The sequence below is a fragment of the Chinchilla lanigera genome, unplaced genomic scaffold (assembly GCF_000276665.1).
Source record: "Chinchilla lanigera isolate Chin_1 unplaced genomic scaffold, ChiLan1.0 scaffold00049, whole genome shotgun sequence".
NCBI lineage: Eukaryota > Metazoa > Chordata > Mammalia > Rodentia > Chinchillidae > Chinchilla > Chinchilla lanigera.
The window spans coordinates 13594822-13604798 of record NW_004955450.1 but is presented as its reverse complement, the minus strand read 5'-3'; the positions used below and the strand labels follow the sequence as shown (position 1 = coordinate 13604798).

Below are 9977 nucleotides of genomic sequence, written 5' to 3'. Positions count from 1 at the left end.
CACAGGCTACTGTGCTCTGCGAGTTAACTTTATATCCAGGCACTTTCTTATAGGGGTGTTTTCAAGGTCAAGTGAGACAAGATATGCAAAATACTGAAGCCATAATTCTGAAGATATGATTCTCTTGTGTCTAGCACTGAAAGACACACAGAGATGTACGCATGCTTGTATGTCCATTTGACAGCGTCTCTCTATCTGTCTGTCTGTCTATTTGGGCACCTATCTGTGTAATATGTGTTCATGTTTCTATTTGAAAGTATTTACTCTTTTCCTGGAATATTTTTTTATTCTTGATGTTCTGAAATTGCACAAAAATGAAGGTATTCGGGATCTTTTTCATTCTTTCTTGCTGACACGCAGGAAGCCTTTCATTCTGAAAATTTCTATCTTACCACTAAAATAAGTTTTCATTCCTGTTTTTATTCCTGTTCCTCTCTGTCTTCCCTTTTCTCTCCCCCCTCCTCCTCCTCCTCTTCCTCCTCCTCTTCTTCCTTTTTGTCTCTGTTCTTCCTTTTGGTGGATGCTGGTTCTTCTTGATTGATTTTCTGTGTCTTGTATTTCTTGTTTTTTTCTCACATTTTTGATCTTCGTCAATTTTGTGCTTAGGGAAACTCATCAATGCTTTCTAGTAGTTCCTTAAAATGAGTTTGTTGGCAAGCATACAGCTTTTTTTCTTTCCATGAGTTCTTTCTTGTTCTTTGATTCCTTTCCACAGTGGCCCAGTCTTGCTTTACTGTTCTAGTGTAATATTGGCTCTAAGGATAATGATATTTTAAAAGGTTTTTTTAAAAAAGACTTCTCTTTCTTAGATCCCCTCTTTGCTTCATGGGTGATTTGTAGCAAGTGCTAACCACCTTGTTGTAGATTATACCTGCTGTCTGGCGGTTTTAAGTCCATCTGTGTTTATATATGCAGGACCATGTTAGCATCTGAGTGAAACACACAACTCAGATACGGGAGCTTCAGCTTCCCTCAGGCTTCTGTCCTCACAAAAAGGTAGACCAGCTGGCGCCTGTCCTGGGTGCACGTGGGACTCTGCACAGTGACCAGTGTCTGCCTTCCTGCATCCTGTGCAGCATGATCTCCCCTTCCCTGGTTTATCAGCCAGCGTGCTTCCTTCCGCCTCCAGTCCCCAAGAGATTCATCAAAATTCCTGTAATGGGCACACATCCCTCTTCCCAATTTCAGTAGAGTATTTGAAAATCGATGTTTCACTTTACACTTTTTAAACCTGGTGGGATTGGGAGGCAAGGAAGGGCTGGCAGTTTAAAGAGTGCGCTCAACTCACCATCTTGAAGCAGAACATCAGTTGTACATCAACTCACATTTCAAGTAAACGATTCTGGCTGCTGCGTGGAAGGGGCTGTGGGTACCTCTGTTTGAAGAGAAAATGATGTGGCCAGGTCCAAACTGAGCACATGAGGAGCACAGGGGGAGAAGTCTATGGGGATTATTTTGAAGCCAGACACGACACAGGCCTCCTCCCTTCTTCTGGGTGTTTATGGACTTGCTGTAGAAAAGCTACCGGGAAGCCAGGGACTGTTCTTTGCATGGAACCGCTTGTGAGGTGCTGGGGAAAGAGAGACTGGAATGATGAATCTGGGAAGTTTCCCGGAAGGGGAATTTGAATTCCATGACTGAGATATGCAGACAACTCAATAGCCTTAGCATCACATCTATAAAATAAACCTACTAACTCCTACTTCTGCTGCATAACAGGACCCTTTTGGTCACCTTAAGAAAGGGCGGTTATGGCCAGGATAGAAGCAGGATAGCCTGGAAGTAAGAGCCGAGTCAAATCAAGCTTGTTGGTCTCTCTGCACCTCTGCAGCGCACACGATCTTTCTCCTATGGTGTTTCCACTTCTGGGCATCTGTTACAGCTCCGTTTTATGGATACCAACTTACAGGAGATGCTCTAATTGGGTTACTTCACTGTTATCAAGCCTCCCAGCAGGCCACTGGTTGCTGATAAGTGATCAAGAGGCCATTCTTAAGTCAGGTGACCACTCTGACTTAGTCAGGGGCCACTTCTATGTAAAGACGAGCACAGCCATACTTTCCTGGCCACAGGGACTACGAGTGACAGTGACAAGGGACCAGCAGGTAGAAGGACCATTGCTAATGCGTCCAGCACATCTTAAGAGTTAATGTCGATAATAAATAAAACAAGGCACGTAAAATATGGACTGGGTAATGGATTCAGATGAACCTTACTTCATTAAGAAAGAAACAAACAAACCCAAATCCCACTTGCATCACACAAAAAGAGTGCTCAGTAATTGTTTGTCTCCCTGGGTTCCCCTATTATGGGGTATCCTAATTAGCAAAATTAGCGTAATTGTGGATATGAAAGTAGGCTTTGAAATGCATCTAGAAATAAAGACTAGAGAAATAAAGGAGCCCAGGAATTTGGGGGAAATTACTTGTTTCCTTGGTTTTGTTTCTTTGTGAAAATCTCTGCTGTCGATTTGGTAGGTTGAACTAATTATGCCTGGTGCATGTCTTCTTTTCTCTACTTTTCTTAAAACTTCGAGTCAAAACATATTTTATATCTTTAGGATCATGACTGTTCCCTATCCATTTCTAAATCTGTATGGTTAAAAATATATATGGAAACAAACCTATTTTACTATCATTTAATTAATAAAGGCAGAACTCTCAGCTTTCCCACCATATGTATCTTTTTGTTCGGGTGCAAGGTAGGTGCTATTTTCTGCGTTCCTTTTTAACTTTTAATAAGCTTCCTTTCTGTAAAGTGTGGATAATGTTGTAAAGGAGTAGCTAAAACATATTTTCAAAAGGAAACAGTCCTTCACTGAATAATGATCCAAAGGAAGGAGGAAAGAAGCAAGCTACCTTGACACGTCCCCATAAATTTAACAATCCGTATGTGCTACTGCTTCTTTGACAAAAAGAGGAAGAAGGGAACAGACTCAGGTTTCCAGCTACAGCATCTTGTCACCAATTTGTCGTAGCTGCCTCATTAACGCCTGGACTTCTCTCGGAAACAAGAGGCTTGTGGGGACAGGGAACACAGGCTGGGGTCTCGAAGTGTGGAAGTGGAACCCAGCACTACTAATCTGGACCAGCTGGGACACCATAGCGCACTTCCTGCTCTCCTCTCACTCCATCTGACGGACACATAGGTTTGCATCAGGCCAAACACTGCTGATCTGGAATTTGTGACCATTTCATAACACTGAGTCAGGTAACAAAATGTTAACCTTTTTTCCAACTTACATTCAGTACTTTTTTGCATTACATTGTCAGAACGCCTCAGGCTGCAGGTGAGATGTCTTTAACACCTTTCTACTCTCTTACTAATTTTCCTTTTGTTTTTAATAGAGCAAAGTTCAGAGTCAGAGCCTTTGGCAGGTGACAGTATCTACTGGAATGTAGAATTTACCCTCTTACCCTCGATCTCCTGTGGTATTTAATTTTTAAGGTCACTGAGTTGTGGCAAGTGATTCTGCTAATTCATTTACAGAATGAATGCAATATTTTATTTCAGAGTAAATTGAATTTAAGTTTGAAAGTATGCCTGGTGAGTACTATTGTTCTTGCAAATATAAATGGAAATGACTGGAATTTCCAAGCAAGTGTGTTGGTCAGCTTACTGTCACTCTAACAAGATAAAGACACAAGGTTTTTTTAGCTATCTTGAAGGTTCCAGCCCATAATCGGTTGGCCCTTTGCGGCCTGAGGTCAGGCAGCACGTTATGGCAGAAGTATGTAGTGGGGCAGAATGCTCACCTAAGTGGTTGAGAAAGAAAGAGACATAAGAAGGCTGGGGTCCCACTACCTCCTTTGAGGACGTGACCACTGTGATCTGCAGACCTCTCACCAGGACTCACCCTACAGGCCTCCAAGATCTGACAAGAGTCCCGCAGGCTGGGACCAAGCCTGTTAGCACACAGGCCTTTGGGGAAACATTCTAGATGCAAACTGTAGCATTAGGCGACATGACTGAAGGGAGATAACCCTGGTCCTGATGATTTTCATGCATCCTTGAAGCTCTGGAGATGAGTATTCTCACCTCTTATCCACTGATCGTTCTGTTTACTGATAACACAAGTGCTTTTCAGAAAGGAATAAAGCACCCGCTCCATCCTCCTTATACAACAGTCCACTGCTTCTTTGGCCCTCTGAGTCTCTGTAATAAACACAGGAAGAACCTGCAGTCTGTAGCATTGGGACTGGACTGAAGTTAGAAACTACCTCTTGAAGAGTTTTAGAAAGGATGTAGATTCCTGGTTAAACATGATGAATTGAATGCACGTTATTTATTTGAGCTCTCTTGCTTTCTTGCTCTCTCAATCTCTCAAACACAGCTAAACAGGCATAAGGGAAGAAAAACAGGCCCACAAGGACAAAGAGAATGGGTTCAGAGACAGAACTGGACCAGAGGTCCTGCCACAACATCTTGGAAGGCGGAAATGGGTGGATGAGGGACTGTGCAGGGCAGTGTGTACGCACTTAGCTGCAAGCGAGGAGCCTGCTGATGCAGGTGCTGGCACCTGGGAACAACTTGAGAGCTGGCGATGCCAAGCTCCTCAGAAGGCAGCAGAATGGCTGCAGTTTCTCAACCTCGACAGGACTGGCCAGTGAAGCTTCCTACCTCTTTGTACTGGTGACAATCGGCATTGTATGAGTCTAAGCGTGATTCCTGGCTTCTACTCATTAGGTGCCAAAAAAGCCTCCAGGTACTACTAATCTCTTCAGGGTGAGGATTTTCTCCAGTTGAGAAGCACTCATCCAAAGACCCTCATTCCTCCCTGAGCCCTGCAGCCAAGTCTATTGCTTTCTGCCTTACAAAGAGAAGAGGTTCACTGTGTGGATGCCCGGGACCAGAGGAGCATCAGGCCTGGGGACAGGCATAGCTAGGGGAAAGGACTGCTTGAAAAGCCAGGGGTTAGGCAAAGTCTATGGATCGGACCCAGCCCTCTTCCCTGCTAGCTACTAGGACACTGCTGGCCTACAGATCGCTACCCAGGAGGAGATGGATGAGGCTTCTCTGAAAAACTGCCCGGGAGAAGGCAGCCCCATGAGGCCTCCACCATGACACAGTCAGGTCCTGAACAATCTGTAGGGGTCCCCAGTCAACAAGCCTCAGCCACACGCACACTTACACACATGCATATACAAGATACCCAGAAATACATACCCAACCACACAGAGGCGTGTGTGTGTGCGCACGCATACACACACACACACACACACAGCTTCTAACGAGCTTTTGAATACATCATTCTTAAATACACATTGACAGCCAACAAGTATCTGTCAGATTTTGTGATGACAACAAACAAACCCCAAATTGCAGTGGCATATGGAGGTATTCATTTCCTGCCCACTGGCTGGCACACTGGTTGGGGCTCAGCTCTGGCTGGGCTGTGCTTCAGGTGGGCTCACTCCCAAGTAGAAGGATCTAAATTGCCATATTGTAACGGGCTCCCTCTCCCCGGGTACCCGGGCAGGGCAGTGAATTTCAAAGATCCACCGAGGCACATGAGAACCTGACTTTTCAGAATGCTAGAATGAGAGACGATCCTAAGAGGTGTGAAGATGGGGTTGTGTACAAAAAGGTATGAAGTAAAATGGGACACGAGTGCTTGACCAGCAACATTACAAACCAGAAGGGAAGGAAATAGTATCTTCAAAATTCTGAGGGAAAAGGAAGGTGAGCTGAGAATCTATATCCACTTAAGGTATCAACCTAAGCATAGAATTACTACTTTCAGGAATGGGAAAGCCTCAAAAATGTACGTTTTATGAGCCTTCCTTAGAAAATTACTTGCATATGAGCTCCACCAAGATGAAGGAGTAAATCAAAAAAGCAGGTTCAGGATCCAGGATGGGCAAGAGGAGGATTTACACAGTCCTGGTGGACACCACGCCTGACTGACTGGTGGAGGGTCCTCGCAGGAGAAGGGTGATGGCGGGCTCAAGGCTGGGTGAGAAAAGAGAAACACAGGTTGAGGCTACCAAGTGGTTTCTTCTGTACTCAGAGGGAATTGGCTCTAAGCTCGGAGCAAGAGGGGGCCGGATCTTCCTCCTGCCTGGCTCCTCCTGGTAGCATGAAGTATCTTTGGGATCACAAGGATGCTGACTTGCAGCCTCCACTCTCCTTGCTTACAGTTCATTCTGTGGATTCTTGGGACCCTGAATTTCCTGTCCAAATTTTCCTTCTGGGGCATTTGTGACTCTTCATCCTGCTGAGAATGAACTGTGCCAAATGGTGCCCAACGTTACTTTTGTATGGGGGTGCAGGTAGAGGCCAGGGACCTAGGATGGTGGTGGAGGTGGCGGCTTCTTAGTGTACGGCAGAGCCTTGGGTGGGCACAGGAGGGGAACTGCAGGCTGAGGACCCAGGCTGGGCACCCTGACCATAATCCTCATCCCTCACTTTTTGTCCAGACCCCTGAGAAGTCAGGGAGTTCCTAACTAAAGCCTGGTCTTCCATTTTCAGTTCAGTGGAGAGTGTAAGAGGGTGATGCTGGTGGAAGTGGGAGCTGTGGCATGGGGCAGGGGAGCTGGGGAGCTGGAGCACCAGGGGAGAGGATATGGATTGTCGTGGACCAGGTAGTGGGAGTAAAACCTTACAGCCACAGAACTCACTCTGTGTTTCCCAAGGGGTCATGAATGGTGGAGAGCTGGAGGGGAGGTGGGAAGGCAAACAGCTAGGCTTCTAAGGGAAGGAAAACTAGAAAGTGGGTATTTAACCTGTGCGCTCCCAAACCCTGGGAAGAGACCTGCTGGAGGGTACCTAAAGCACTACAGCAATGGAGATGAAACCTTTTACCCTCCTTCATCCTCCCTGGGCAGGGTGCCTCACTAGTCTAGGACAGAAAAGAAAATAAAGTTTGAATTTGCACTGTTGTTCACCTTGGTGTCCTAAACTAGTTCTTTACACATACTTTGCTTTGGTTTTATATATTTTTCAAGGAGGCACGGGGTCATAGTGAATGACACAGTAGTGCAGTAGCACTGACCATATATTAGCTTGTAGAATGTAGGCTTCTGTTTCTGCTCTTGCCCTGAGCCCAGTGAAAGGAGTTGCTCCCTCCTGTTGGAGGTGTGGGGGTTATTTAGTGATAAGATATAGACAGCTAAAGGCAGTTATTAATTTCAAGAAAAATATAAAGGTGAGTGTCCAATGAAATGTAATCATAATATACTACTTGGTTAGGCTCTGAAATACACATACATACCACACACACACACACATCTATGTATATTTGTGTATAGATCTCTATAGTATACATGTTTAACTGTTTATAATGACATAGAGATGGAATATTACTCCTTTCAAAACTGTGATTTGAAATATAAGGATGTCTGTCCTTGACGTGGACATACAGGGTATGTCTGTCAGGTGGGGGTTGGTGGTGACTGTTTGTTAAATACCCCTCTTCCATAGTAAGATGTCAATAGAAACACGTTTTCAATGAATTACATACAGATAGCATGTGTAATTTAGGAATTATAAAGTAAATTTTAGAAAAAGCTAAGTATTAAAAGTGGCTGTCTCCAAAGAAAGAACTTGAATGTAAGCATAGAGGGATGAATACTGATAGTTTTATTTTATTTATTTATTTATTTTTTCTTTTTGAGACAAGGTCTCTCTATGCAGTTCAGACTGGCCTTGGGCTCACTTTGTAGCCCAGGCTGGTCTCGAACTCTCAATGGTCCTCCTGCCTCAGCCTTCCGAGTGCTGGAATTACAAGAGCGCACCACCACGCCCAGCTGGTACTGATAGTTTTAGTTCCACTTTCCTTTTTGAATTACATGCATATTCTACGCTGATAGAATTAATTTTTTAGTAAATAAAGGCTGTGGAAAAAAAAATAAAGGCTGTGGAATGGCAGTTAGAAGACTGGATTATGGGAGAATATAGGCAAGAAAATATGTATAAAAGGAAAAGTATGATACAGTTTGTGTGTCTAGATGGGATGCAGAAGAGATAGAACATGTAGAAAGGTGGGGTACGTGCTAACAAAATCCAGGCAAGTGGAATATCATAGGATGTATTTTTTTTAAATAAATAAGGGCACATGGTTAACATTTGTTTATCATCTACACATGGCAGGCAGAATATTAAGAATCTTCCATACATTATCTTAGTTAATTCCTTTGCCAATTTCCTGGAGGATATATCATTAGTTTCATTAGAGACAACTTAAAATATAGCTGGAATAGTGAGGCATCATAGCGTGTGGTCTGTAACGAGGTTCCTGGTGTGAGTATGGCTTCACAAGCTGTTGAACCTGAGGTGCTCACTTCGTCTCCCTAGGCTTCTGGTCTTCCTGTGCAAAACGGGGATGAAGGTGCAAATAAGGATTACTATTGTGATATCACTTTATTTTAAAGAGGTTGTGCCCGAACAGGGATTTGAACCCTGGACCCTCAGATTAAAAGTCTGATGCTCTACCAACTGAGCTATCCAGGCTCCTGATTATGATATCATTCTATTTCATTGGAATATTGTGGAAAATTCATAAGCCACTATGTGTAAAGCATTTATAAAAACACCTATACATCCCAAGTGCTATTAGTGTAAAAGGTATTCAACCCATCAAGGGTGAAAATAATGGGTAGATATTATCCTGAAACTCAGTTTTCTCCTTTTATTTGGGCTCTCTGGGCTGAAAGTACTGACTACTCTCATGAGGTCACCCTACTAGTGATTAATTAGGGAAGCCAGAAGTTGAACTTCAGTCTGTCTTTTGTCATAGCTCAGGACTTTTCCTCAGCAATCCATTGCTCTTCTTAGCTGATGGATCACGTGGTGGGGAGGACAGATACGAAGGCAGAAGTGTCAACACTAGGGAATAGGAAGGGAGAGGAGAGAGGAGGCAGGTGAAGGAATTACACAAGATGATGTTGAGTCAGATAGAGAGGGAAGTGCGATCTATGAGATAAAGGTAAGATGGTTGTGCAGGTGGGAGAGGGTAGGAGATTGTGTTATTGAGAGAGAGATAATACCCAAGCAAGTGTGAAGAAGTAGGACATTATGATTGGCAGAAATGCATTTAAGTACGGATAGTCTCAGGAGAAACACTTTAGTCAGTCTTTCACATAGCTTACTTAACTCCTGGAGTGCCAATAGAAAGATCCCAGCTGGACTCTCAGAACATTCTAGTTCAGGAGGTGCTACTTTTCTCTATGCTTCATGCATACCCCTTTTCCATACTGTGATCAATTTTGCATTCTGTGCCTATCTATTTACAACCTGCCTTCTAGACAGTAAGGTAAGGTCTGGGGAGACAGGGACTGCACCTTTCCGGCTCAGCCCCACTGAAGCCACTGGCTGTACATAGTAAAGAAAGGAATGAGCTCAGGGAGGAAGCACACAATGAAATATTAATATATTGTACTTTAACAAGGTCTTGAAAGGTCAGGACATAGGTGTAGGCAAGGAGTTTATCAAGAAACTCTGATTGTGTGGGAAATATTACAAAGAATCTACAACTGGCATCTCATCTCATTAAAAAGATTTTGCACAGCAAGAGAAACCACGAACAGAGGGAAAAGACAACCCACAGTGTGGGAAATTTTTTTTTTTTTTTTTTACCTACTGTTCCTCAGACAAAAGGCTAATATCTAGAACATATAAAAAACTAAAAAAATCAGACACCCTAAATTTAATGACCCAATCCAAAAATGGGCATCTGAAATGAGAATCAGACATTTCACAGAGGAAGAAATACAAATGGCAAATAAATATATGAAAAAATGTTTAACATCATTGGTCATTCAAGAGATGCAAAATAAAACAGAGCTGAGATTCCATCTCACCCAAGAAAGATTGAACACCAGTCTATCTTTTCTCATAGCTCAGGACTTTTTCTCAAGAATCAACCAATAACAAATGCTGGAGGGGCTGTGGGGAAAAAGAACCCTTCTCCACCATTGCTAGGAGTGTACGCTGGTGCAACCACTGTGGAAATCAGTGTAGAGATTCCCCAAAAAACT

The 9977-nt window shown here is 43.5% G+C and overlaps 1 non-coding gene across 1 annotated transcript; it reads right to left on the bottom strand.

Moving 5' to 3' along the window:
* Positions 1–8378: 8378 nt before the first annotated feature.
* Positions 8379–8451, bottom strand: Trnak-uuu. The gene has a single exon. It is a non-coding gene; the product is annotated as a tRNA-Lys (tRNA).
* Between the last annotated feature and the right edge of the window lie 1526 nt (positions 8452–9977).